Genomic DNA, 12,641 nt, shown 5'->3' with positions numbered 1-12,641 from the left:
GTGGTGGAAAAGTATGGTAGAAAAGTATTTTAAATTATTATTTAGCCTTTACTGTTATTTGTATTGAATTTTTTTCGTTGATAATTGACATATGTACGCCATTCCGGCATTTATAAAAAAAAAAAAAAAAACTGCTAGCTGAGTTTTTAAATTTGTTGCCAAGCAGGCGCGTGGAAAAAAAATAGTGACATCAAACTGACGTAGTGTGATTTAATTATACTGCGGAATTGGCAAAAGTTTTTTCTTAGTTCTCGCCATCCAGGCGTGTGGCAGATAGTAACGTCATACAAGGTAAGTATGATGGTAGTAGTAGATGGTGTTATGATGGTATTACTATGTGGTAGTAGAACGTCATACAAACGTAATACATACACTTTAATACAAGTACGATCTTTTAGATTCAATTTCAAAAGGAAGCCTATTAAAGGTAACTTGTGTCAACATGTCATTCTTAGGTAGGAGTAAAAACAGGATTTAAAAGTACTAGGAGAAGAATTAGGTTTAACCGAGAAATCTGAATTTAAGATAGCTCAGTTGCCTAAATTCATTACTGAAAGTCCCGGTTAAGATGAGGAGTTTACTCGAGAACTACTGGCTGCAATTAGAGAAGAAAGAGAAAAGGAACGCGAAAGGGAAGAAAGAAAAGAAGAGCGGGAAAGAGAAGAGAGAATTAGAGCTTTTGAGCTACAGAAACTCCAGTTGGAAGCAATGGCTGCATTAGCACAGCCGGTAGAAATTACGCAGTTACCTGAGCAGCCTTTAGAAATCAGAATTCACGATGTCATGCCACGTTTCAACCCTGAAGAAGATGAAATTAGGTTATTTCTGGTGTTATTTGAGCGTCAAGCTAAAATAATAAATATACCAGCTGAAAATCAAGTGACTCAAATTATTTCATTGCTGCCTCCTGACATTGTTCAGCTTATTGCTAGAGAACTAGAAGACGACGCGAAAAAGTATGAATATGTAAAAACTTTCGATTTAAATTGAGTGCGGAGAAATTTCGACAACTATTTAATAAACACCAAAAATCTACTGAAAGTACTTTATGATTTCTACTAAGAATTACTTAGAAGGATGGTTTAACGGATTAAACATTAAAACTTTTGAACAGCTAAAAGACCTCATGCTGGTTGATCAAATTAAAAAGCGTACTTCTCCTGATTTCAAAGAACATTTTATGGATCAATTGACAACCATCATTTTGCCTACTGAAATGGTTAAAAAATTGAAGATTTTGAAGATGTGAGAAAGACAATAAAATCGAAATTTTCTTCCAATCAGACTGAGAAAATTAACAAAGGATAATTTAAACCGCGTTATGATACTTTTGTGAAAAAAATAGAGCATCCGCCTCATTTTAAGCATTCTGATAAATGGGATGATTAAAAATACCTGAAAGATCACCGACAAAGAAATCAATTTCAAAACAAGAACCAAGAACATTTATATGACAAAATATATCGACCACTTTGTTTCAAGTGTGGATCATACGAACATTTTAAGCCTTAGTGCCCTCGCTTAAAATTAAGTGAAAGGGTAAATTGTGTATCTTCGAATGATGATTTTTTAGAGACGTATACAATTAAAGGTTTAGTTAATGGGTATGAAATGCCTATTCTTCGAGGAGCCACTGTCGATGTTATTTCTCGGAAATACATAGATAACGCAAAAATGACTGGAGAACATTTCTGCGTACAATATTTTTTAAATGACCATTTATTGTGTCTACTGTTAGAGAAAGTTGAAATTAATTGCGAACTTGGTCATATAAAGACAAAGGCAGCTGTTGTTACAAATGATTCAGGCAGATATGTATTTCGTAATAAAACTGCGAAATTGTTCAAAAATAAATCATTCTTAAATTTACAAGTTTTGACACGTCTTACAAGTTTACATCTACGAGGCCTATCGTGGCTCCTAATTTAACTGCTTAAAATTAGATCGATCTACAAGTGATGACCGTCTCCTGTTCTCCTTTTGGGATGCAAACGGAATCAAGAAGAAGATTCACGAAGTCCGGGATTTTGTTAATGAGCACCACATGGACCTCTTCCTCGTTCAGGAGACACATATGGTTAAGGGACTTAGCGCGAACATCGCGAATTATTACTGCTACCGCAATGACAGAGCGGACTGCATCAGTGACACTCTTCGTGCTAGTGGCGGTAGTAGCATTTATGTAAAACGCTAACTAAAGCATTCTAGAATTCCCACACCAACACTGAAGGCTTCAGAAGCGACTTTTATTCAAATTCATATTCCAAATTGCCCCCCATAGTAGCAGCATCCTGCTATATGCCTCCGAGACAGGGGCCTGCATTTATCTCTGATCTCAGAAAACTCAGTGGTGTTTCTAATAACCTGATTATCGCAGGAGATCTAAATGCCCGTCATAGATGTTGGGATTGTGTCACTTCCAACAACTATGGCGATAAACTAAAATTCTGGGCTCAGAACGCCCACATCTAAACTAATGCGCCGAACACACCTATCCATTTTCAGTTTCCTGGGGGTATTGGTGCTCCTTCTACCATAGATTTGGTTTATTCAAAAGTATTCCTGTCGATAATTCGATCGAAGTGATTCCGGAATTGTCCTCTGACCACTATTCTGTACACCTCACCCGTAAAACAACCAAAATCAATCAAAATTGAAAGGCGCAAGTCTCTACCAATTGGGACAACTTTCGGTTTGTTTTGAAAAATGGTATTCTCCATCTCCCTATCAAAATTAAAGATAATAAGGAGGATGGTTTAGCCATTAGCAGGCGCAATTAAACCCTAGAAAATGCATTTACAGCTGCTTCCAAACACAAATTCAGGTCTAATCATTATAAATTACCTGACTTCATTAAAGAGAAAATCCAAAATAAAAATCGTCTTCGCAGAAATTGGCAGAATACACGTCTTGAAAGCTTTCGAGTTCAACTTCGAAGACTCCAGAATGAGATCAAGTCTGATATTAAGAATGGAAGAACTGAAGAATTTCTTAAGTCTGATATTAAGATATACGCACGCGAAAAATACTCAAATTACCACAAGTCCTTAAAGACTTCAAACAATAGTCTTTGGGAAACTAGCGCTCGGCTACGCAAACCTAAACACGACATTCCCCCCTAATGGGCACGGTCAATGATCGGATGGCAATAACAGACACCGAGAAGGCTGAAGGCATAGCGGACAGCCTCCAAACTCAATTTTCACCTAACACTGGACTCATGTTCGATTCCTGTGCTGAGCATACGCATGAAGTCCAACCCCCAGTTGAAGAGTTTCTCTCCTCAGGTACTCTTTCTGAGGAACCATTACCACAACAATGTCAGAAATTTCTGATATTATCAGAAATCTTAAACCTGGAAAAGCTCCTGGCCTGGATAGGATTTCTAATCGCATCATTAAAAACTTACCAGTCAAATTCATATTTTACTTAGCAGTTTTGATTAATTCTATGCTAAGGTTAAAATATTTTCCTGATAGCTGGAAGAATGCTTGTCATTCCTATTCTAAAATCTGCGTTGGATCCCAAAGTCCCTCAAAATTACAGACCGATCAGCCTTCTGTCTTCACTTAGTAAAATCTAAGAAGCTATACTGCTTAGATTCCTGAATGATTTCTGCCGAAGCCGAAATATTATCATTTCTCAGCAATTCAGTTTCGTGCTAAACACTCATCTCAGACCCAGCTACTGAGGGTAGTTGAAATCATTCATACAGGATCTCGCAGTGGAAAGCCCACAGCTATTGTTTATTTAGACGTAGCAAAGGCTTTCGACAGGTGTTGGCATATCGGAATTTTATTCAAGCTCATACGACTTGGAATTTCGGCTAATTTTGTGCACTTAATGCATTCTTACCTCACTAATCGTTCATTTTCTGTCAAAGTAAAGTATTCTATAGCTTCTCTATCCTTCCTGGAGTCCCACAGGGAGGGCTAATTAGTCCTTATCTCTTCAATTTGCATGTAAATGACATACCACTATCACCTACTGACGACCTAGCACTTTATGCTGACGACACAGTCATCATATCACAGCACCCATCACTGCATCTTACTCTCATTCACCTTCAACAGTATTTGTTAGACTTGGAGTCCTGGCTCATTACCTGGAAAATCAAAATCAATGTCGCCAGAAGTGCGGCCACAGTTTTCTTTTCCAGAAAAAGGAATGTCCATAGTCAACTTCAACCACTCAGGTTGTTTCAAAAAAACATACCTGGGTGGATTCTTATAAATATCTGGGAGTGCATCTAGATGCGAAGCTGCTCTGGAATACACATATCAACTATGCCATATCCATAGCAAGGAACACCAGAAACCAGCTAATGCCACTCATCAATAGAGCTAGCAACCTCTCTCTCATAAGATCTTACTGCACAAGAGCACCATCCAACCCCATCCTGACGTATGCAGCCGTCGTCTGATCCACTGCAGCCAACAGCCATCTAAAGAAAATTCAAGTATTCCAGAGCATCACGCTTCGTATGCTGACTAATGCTTATTATTTCGTCCGTAATGAAGTACTACATAATGACCTCCAAATTTTACCCCTTGATGCCTTGTTTCGGCAAAATTCGGCCAAGTTTTTCAATAGGTTATCACAGATTGAAAACCCAGTCTTGCATTCATTTCCTGCATATAACCCAGCAGAACTCAGTTCAGCTAAGCGACATAGGAGCGTTCTTGACAAAACATTTAACATCTTTCCTAGGAAGCTTAAGCGGAGGTGTTTACTTGACTAGGAATTCTCTCTGATTTAAGAAACTACTAGCACTTCACGTGCCTACCCGGCGATCCTTAACAATTTCTTTTTACCCGCCGGACTTAATCCGGCTTCGTTCAGCCGGCATTGAATATCCGTGCTGCTAAAATTATTTTGCTCCTCGACTTGCCAAGACCTCTCCTTTTCATCACACACGGTCCAGACTTGTAATTTTATTTTATTTTGGGGGAAAAATTAAATCTTAATATTTTATCTTATCTAATTCCTCAAATTAAATAATTAATTTTAACTCCTTAACTTAATTTATCTTAAATAATAATCAATAATTTTATCTTTACTTAGCATCTCCAGTTTAAAGTTTATCTTTAAAGCTACACATTAAATTAATTTTAACTTAAAGCATTCTATTCCGCGTTAAAAGTTCTTTCATTTAGCCAAAGCGCTTTGAAAGAGCTTTACTTATCGTTCCCTGCACATCAGCCATGGAGGTAGGAAGTTAGACCATTTTTACCTCCATGACAACAGCTGACTCCGTCTCTCCTAGTTTCTCTTTCTTCTCCTCGCGCTTTTCACTCCTCTTACAATACCAGTTCTTTAGGTCGCTCGACCTCTCCCCCCCCCCGACCAATACCAAGGCACTAGCGAATTCCGCGGATCAAGGATCAAGGATCAAGGAAGTTAATTGTTAATTTACGGAGTGCGCTAGGCTAGGCCTTTAACTCCACATCATCAAAGATAGAATAATTACATCAAAAGAGGGGTTCATCTAATAAGGGAAAATTTTGAAGCCTAATTATAAAAATAAAAGCTTTTCAGATAATGCCATCCGCATGAGAAAAAAGGAAAACTCTTAGAAAGTCTGTAAATTAAATTTTGTGTGTAAAAAGGGCCAGGAATAAATTTTGAGAGAGGAGTCAACATTCGAAAAGTTTTGAAAAGAATAAAAAGGTGCAATACATTTCCTTGATTCTTGATATCAACAGCAAAATAAAATCCTTAGGACAAGGAATCCGGAGAGTTGGGCAAAAAGGGCTGGGGGCGAAACCCGTTGGGCAAGTTCTAGTAGCAGTTCAGTGAAGGTGGAGAAGAAAATTATTGGTCGCTATTTAGTGCGACGTTAAAAGGTTCCCTTAGGGGGTCGAAAGCAACCCGTTTAGCGGGTGGAAAAGAAGCTTTTAAGAAGCTATTGAGAAATTAAGTGCAGTCGCGTGCGGCTGCGGAGATAAGTTGTCGTTGTCCCTTGTTAAAGAAACGTTAGAAGACTCTTCTTATACTCTTGTAAAAAGCGCCAAACAAATAAGTGGGCGATTCTGCACTTTACCGGAAGTTTCTAGAGTCACCACGAGGATACATATGACATAATATTATATACAAATTATTAGGAAAAGAGGAATTGTATGTATATTTTTACAGGTTACAAAAACATGCACCATCGAATTTCGGTCGTAGAGCTGGATAAAGTAATACTCTACTCAAGATGCGTCCACTTGCAAAAATTGCAATGGAATCACGCAGTGGGCGGGGTAGAAATAAAATTAAGTACAGCTGCAACTGGATGACAGCAAATTTTACGAAATGCGAACATTTAGTTTTTGCAAAATTGTATGCAGTTCTGAATAGAACAAAAACGTTTGGAAATATTTTATTTCTAAATTAGGGTTTTACGACATGTTTATTTTTGTAAATATTAACCTAAATAAGTATTTTAAACGAGATGCGTTGACAGTACAAAAAAAAGGTGTAACAGAATCGCGGGTTAAATTCCAGGTCTTTAAATCTCTCAAAGGTGAGGAAGATTACTTCGCATAGAAATAGCAGAATGAGTCGACTGCTTAGGTATTCATTGAGCTACTTTTCCCTTGATACTTTGATACTTTTGATATGTCTGTTTCAGCAGGAATTATATCCCGCAATTACAGGCACCTCAAATAACCTCGGTTAGAGGAGACATAACATACAGTGCTTCGCAGGAATACCTTGATAAGAGAGAGCTACTTTTAGAAATAAAACGAGCTGTAAATACTCAAAACGAATTAACTAATTCATGTATGGGGAGGAGCTGTATTCGTAGTTATCAACGCCTTCTCAAATTCTGCGCTAGTAGCGCCATCTAAAAACAAACTAAACAACTAATAAATAACAGCTAAATCGCTTGCTTATGTACTATAATTGCGAATTCGTGCATAATGTACCATAACGGCGAACATCTGTTTAATCACAATGTTCGATGCGTAACATTTAACAATAATAAATTAATCTTACGTAGAGTTTATGAAACTATGTTCCATTTACTCCATTACTATTCTTATAACTCTTATTTAAAGTTCCCAATAGTAAACTTGGGTTAGTTATGCACTGATATAAAAAAAGCAATTAAAAATTTTAAAGGAATAAAAGAATTATTTAGTAATTAAATAAAATACAAAGTATTGAAAGTATTGGTATTTGATTTTATTCTTTATGTTAATTATAAATTTATGTACTTAGTTGAAGAGATTATCTTAACATCAAATTTGAAGTTTTAAATAATTTCAGATTTATGGGATACAAATGCTAAGTTCAAGGAAGTGAATGTAGGTTAGTAGGCGGGGCGTAAAAAGAAAGGTATGTGTAATAAGATTTTGAAGCCCAAGCCTCTTTGAGAGCGCTAATTTAGTTTTTGCAGAAATTCAAACTACGTTCTTAGTAAGAAAGTTTATTTATTTTTTTTTCTAAATTAATGTTATAAAATATCAGTTTAAATTCTCTCATTATTAACTTTATAATTAAGGATAGCTTAATTAAGTATTTATATATTTAGTCCACACATAGGCAAAGTGTGGACTACGCTGCCAACTCTAAGCCATTGACACACCCCCTCTGCGTACTGGTAAGGTCAGGTCTTCATTAGTTCCAAGTACCGCTGATTTATAATTTCAAATTAACGTTGTACAAAAAGGTATTTACACTATTCATTATTCTGATGTACATGGTAAGTCCAGCTCCATGAATATGAAAACAGGTCATTGTCCCTTAGATTCGGTAAAATCCTAGGAGAAGCCCACAGCCAAAGAATATGTATTGTTACATATACATTCTTTGCCACAGTCTTGGCCACGAACTGGGAAAGTACAGAATCACCCACTCGGTGCGTTTCTCAAAATCGCTAACTGGAAAATAACAAGTCAAAAAGTTGCACATACTCGGTATACATGTACAAATCGATCTATTTTCACTTAAAAAACAACCCAGAATTGCATAAACTTGACATTGCACACTCCCTTGACTTTGTCCATGTACACATGGATTACGTGCCATATAAGTGGGCGCGCCAAGGGTGTGGACTTTGCTAGGATCCATCTCTTAGATTTTTTTCCTGGATTTTTAGCTTGCAGAAATTACTAGAAATACTCTTAACAGTAATAACGCTTTAAATCCTTAATGAATAAGTTATTCAGAGAAATAGGAAATTAATTTTGATATTAATATTAAGCTGATTCTGATTGCTTTAAGTTCTTAAATAATCGTAGTTCGGCGTATTATTTTAACTCAGATCTTAAAACCCTCTTTCACTTACACATATGAATATTCTGCAAATCACGAAGGTCAAAGTGCCTCAGCTTTACCTTTAAATGTTTCTGAATCCAAGCCCAAGTGCCGCTGATATGCTGCGAATATCAACTATTTGCATGACGTGCTCTAGCTCGTTAAAATAATTGTCCAATGCCAATGCCAATGATTATAAGTTACGGAGTGCTTATGGTTCAAAACCATTTGAACTGGGGATTTCAGTTTTCTTTTCAGCTCTTTCTTGACTGCAAGTGCCATTAGACCTTCTATAAATGAGAGAAGAAAATCTTTCATTGTTTTTACATCATGATCGGTTTCGCGAACAAACTTTACTATACTCGCATCTAAAAAGTTTAAAAAAAAAAAAAAAAAAAAAAAAAAAAATCATGTGCCTTCATTTCTTGCTTTTGCGATCCATTTCATATAGTATTTTCAGTTGATCAATCAGTCGACATATCCCATATTCTTATTGTATGAAATAATGCTGTTTGGGCACAGTACTTTTTTTGTCTTTCCATCTCGTTCTTTTCTATAAATTTCTTTCATTTCAGTTGCCTTTTCCAAGCAAGACAGGATAGAAACAGATCTTTTATCCTTCCATTTTATGCAATAAATTGAATCATCGCTAACTGAAAAGTCTATATATTCTCTTGACATACATTTGTCATTTAAATTTTTGAGTAGATACTTCCGATTCATTTTTACAGTGCCACATAGATGGCAGCCACATGCATAGATGGGTCTGGGTCTTTAAAAAGCGAAACAAATTATAACTACTTCCCTTTCTCCTTCAGCAATAAATTCAACCTCAGCTATTCTCTCCTGGATTTCAATTTCATCTGAATCAGAACTTACATCTGAAGCATATGAGTCGCAATCAGATGGCAGTTCAGCAAAAAAATCCAAAGCTTCCTGAGTTGTTAATTTTTTTCTATACATTTTAGCACATCAGAGCATACAACGGATGTAAAAACGCGCGCAATCTCGAAAAAAGTAGATGGAAAAAAGAAAAGAAAAAATAATCGTGAGTGCTGCCATCCATTGAGCGAAAATTCAAGTGTGTGGTGGGACAAATTTTAACCCACTTATTTCAACTGCAAAATTAATGTTATAAAATATTGAATCCAATTAAGATTTTTGAAAATAAAATACCTTTGAATATTAAAAAGAATCATACATATCATAAATTGTATACCAAAAATTTTAAAATATTGAAAAATGCGAGATACATGGATATCACTCTTGTGATCCTATTTTGAATATTTTTGGGTTATAAACTTAAGCCCTGGTATAGTAGTAACATCTACTGAGAAAAATAATAACTAAAATAGATTATTTTTAAAATATTAGAAAATATCTAACGGAAACTGCTAACTGAGAAAATAAATATTAATTAGGTGGGACATATATTGACCCACCATGCCGCAAAGGGTTATGTCACGAGATATATCTTCAGGGAGTTTATTCCGCAAGGTATTTCTGCAAGCATACGAAGAACTCTTAATCGCATTTTGAATTTTGGAAGTCAGCGAATAAACTTCACTTTCAATTTTCCCGCTGTCTCTCAGATGGGGATTACAAGGCATGTTCCGTAGTTTATCTGTAAAGTTGTCCAATTCTCTTTAGTGCGTTTCCTTGGAGGGTCAGGGTAAGAGCCGTGAAAATCAAACACTACTGGATAGTGGTCTGACGACAGTTCTTTCTTGACTTAAGTCAAGAAAGGGAGTCTGACTAATATTTTTAAGTAATGCAATATCTAGTATGTCTTTGCCACTTCGACAGTAGAAAGTGTATTCACTTGGGGTGACTAGCTGTAAGTTATTTGCATAGATATAGTTTTTAAGCACACTACCATTTCTGTTACCCATCCTGGCTCCCCAGGAGCGATCTTTTGCATTTAGATCACCCGCAAGTATGGTAGGGAAATTCATCGACATTATGATGTCTAAGTCCTGTAAGTTGATATCCTGCGGGGGGGGGGGGTTGTAAGCTGCTACTATAAGGTAATTCTCATTGGTCGTACTGCTAGCAAGAATTGCAGTGTATTCTAATCTCGTCGTCGTCGGGAGCTTGATAGTGTTGAATTTAATGTGATTCTTGATCACAACTGCAGTACATCCGCGGGTAGTCCTGAGCCTATCGCTTCTAATAACGCTAAAACCTGGGATTTTGAACTTATCACAAGGCTTGAGATGAGTCTCACTTATCAACATAATATCAATATCATGAGCCGATAAAAAGTCCAGTAATTCAAGTTTCTTGTAGTAAACACCCTTTGCATTGAAAAGGGATATCCTTAAGTAAGAATGCGTCGCATCGATCAGATTTGTCACGTGAGCATGGTTATTAGAACTCATATTCAATATTTGAAATGTATTCGATGGCTTCCCTGCCGACTTCAATTTTACCCATTAGGGACTTTGCTGACGTAAACTTCGTAAAAAGTTCCTTCACTTTGCAAAGCAGCTTTTTGAACCAATCAAATATGTTCTCTTCAGGTTTTCCGCCTTTCGCCCAACTGGGCCAAGTTTCGGCGTTTTCGTCAGTTTTTCCACCCGGCAAGGTGGGAAAGTCATCTTTATTCAAATTAAATCTAGCTTCCTGCTCTTTCGCTGAGAGTTGGGGTTCATTTTTTCCGATTTTAGGATAATTTTCACATCTCTTTTACGACGAGACATGACTTTCATCAGAGAGCGCACAGCGCGCCTGTAGTTTCTCCTTGGGAGTTTTGCACGTGAACGTTTCATGCCAGCCTGCACATTTCATGCAGCAGGCTCTGTAATGGCAGTGCTCTCTTGAGTGTCCATAACGCTGGCACCTGTGACACTGCACAGGTTCAGGCTTTTTCTTGTACTTTCTGACTACGACATCAAGTCCTCGAAGTTTTTCCAAATTCCAAATCTTCTTTCCATCATCATTTCGTTTGGTTTCAACTAGAAACAAGGGTAGCTTCACTATCTGACCTTCCCTATAGCTGGTCAGCTGCCTCACTTTTTCTACGGGTATTTTTAACTCCTTCAGCTCGTTTTCAATAGCTTCTACTTTCATCGTTCTGAGTAGTATTTTTTATCATCGCTTTTAGCGGTCTATCTGAGTTAATTTTAAAAGTGTGGAAAGGGACTCCTTCACTTGCGAACATGCCTGTGATCGCTCTATAACCATCAAGAGTCTTTGCTCGAATGGTTAGGGTATCTCCTTTCATTCCAGTTTTGTAACTTTTAATTTTTAAATCTTCCTCTATTCTCTTTTTTATCTTATATCAGTCGCCACTGAACTCGTCTAACAGGATTGGGGGGATATGGTTTGCCGTTTTTCTGGGGGCAATAAATTTACCTTCGGTATCTGCACTATCCATTTTGTCGTCATTCTGTAAATCCGCAAATTTAATTTTCTGAGGTGGTTCATTTATCTCATTCTCAGATCGCGTTCTTTTTAGGGTATTACGAGGGGCAATAAATCCGTCCTCATGGACCACGTTTTTCTTTTTAAGCTTAGAATTTGTTCTCCTAATTTTAGGGGTTTCCTGCACTTGCATATTTAGCTAGAGATCACTTAACTGCTCTCAAATATGCCGAATTATCTCAGTAACCGGTCCTGCTTTCAAAACTGATTTTTCTAATTGTATCTTTTCCATAATCAGATAACGTTTCCTTCGGTAGGTTACGGATAACCCGTTCATCTAGATATTTCCGTAAATCATCTATATCTATTTCTGACATGGCTAGTTCCAACCTAGCTGTTAGCTACTGGTAGCCGCAGCTTTGTATAAACTTTATACTCTGATGTAATTCAAAGCGTTTCGAAAGCGCGTCACAAGTCACAAATTTTCAGAAACGTATTTTAACACCAACTTGCTTATTTCAGTAACGAATTTCACACTTCAACAATTAAAAAAAAAAAAAAAAAAAAAACACAAACTACTAACAAACTAACAGTTATGTGTTGCAAATAATTATTTAAATACAATCGTAATTTTTTTTTTAAAGGAAGAAAACTTTGCAGTATAGAACGCAACAATATACCATTCTATTACTTACAGCAGCACGTTTTAATCAAATACACTTTTTGTCAGCAACGAGCCACATTACAAATAGAGAACGTATAGCAAAAGTGTAGCAGAATGCGAGCGCCACCTAGTGATGAATATCTCGAAAGCCACCAAAAACTGGGAATTGGAATTCCTGTCAGTCTGGCAGGCCTTCATAACAGAAAGCGCACCCCTTTTCTAACATGTAGTACTTAATTGCTTTGCCAGTTTATTATACCTCTTCTTATTAAATGTGCTATAACCAAGATTATGCACACTGACCTTGAGAAAAAATAAAATTATTATGCTCAACACATTAATGAAAACATCCTTTTTTTCTACT

The sequence above is a fragment of the Stegodyphus dumicola genome, chromosome 11 (assembly GCF_044657685.1).
Source record: "Stegodyphus dumicola isolate Sdum_Otavi_A_Nest chromosome 11, ASM4465768v1".
Taxonomy (NCBI): Eukaryota; Metazoa; Arthropoda; class Arachnida; order Araneae; family Eresidae; genus Stegodyphus; species Stegodyphus dumicola.
The sequence above is the reverse complement of the archived record's forward strand: the minus strand, read 5'-3'. Positions refer to the sequence as shown.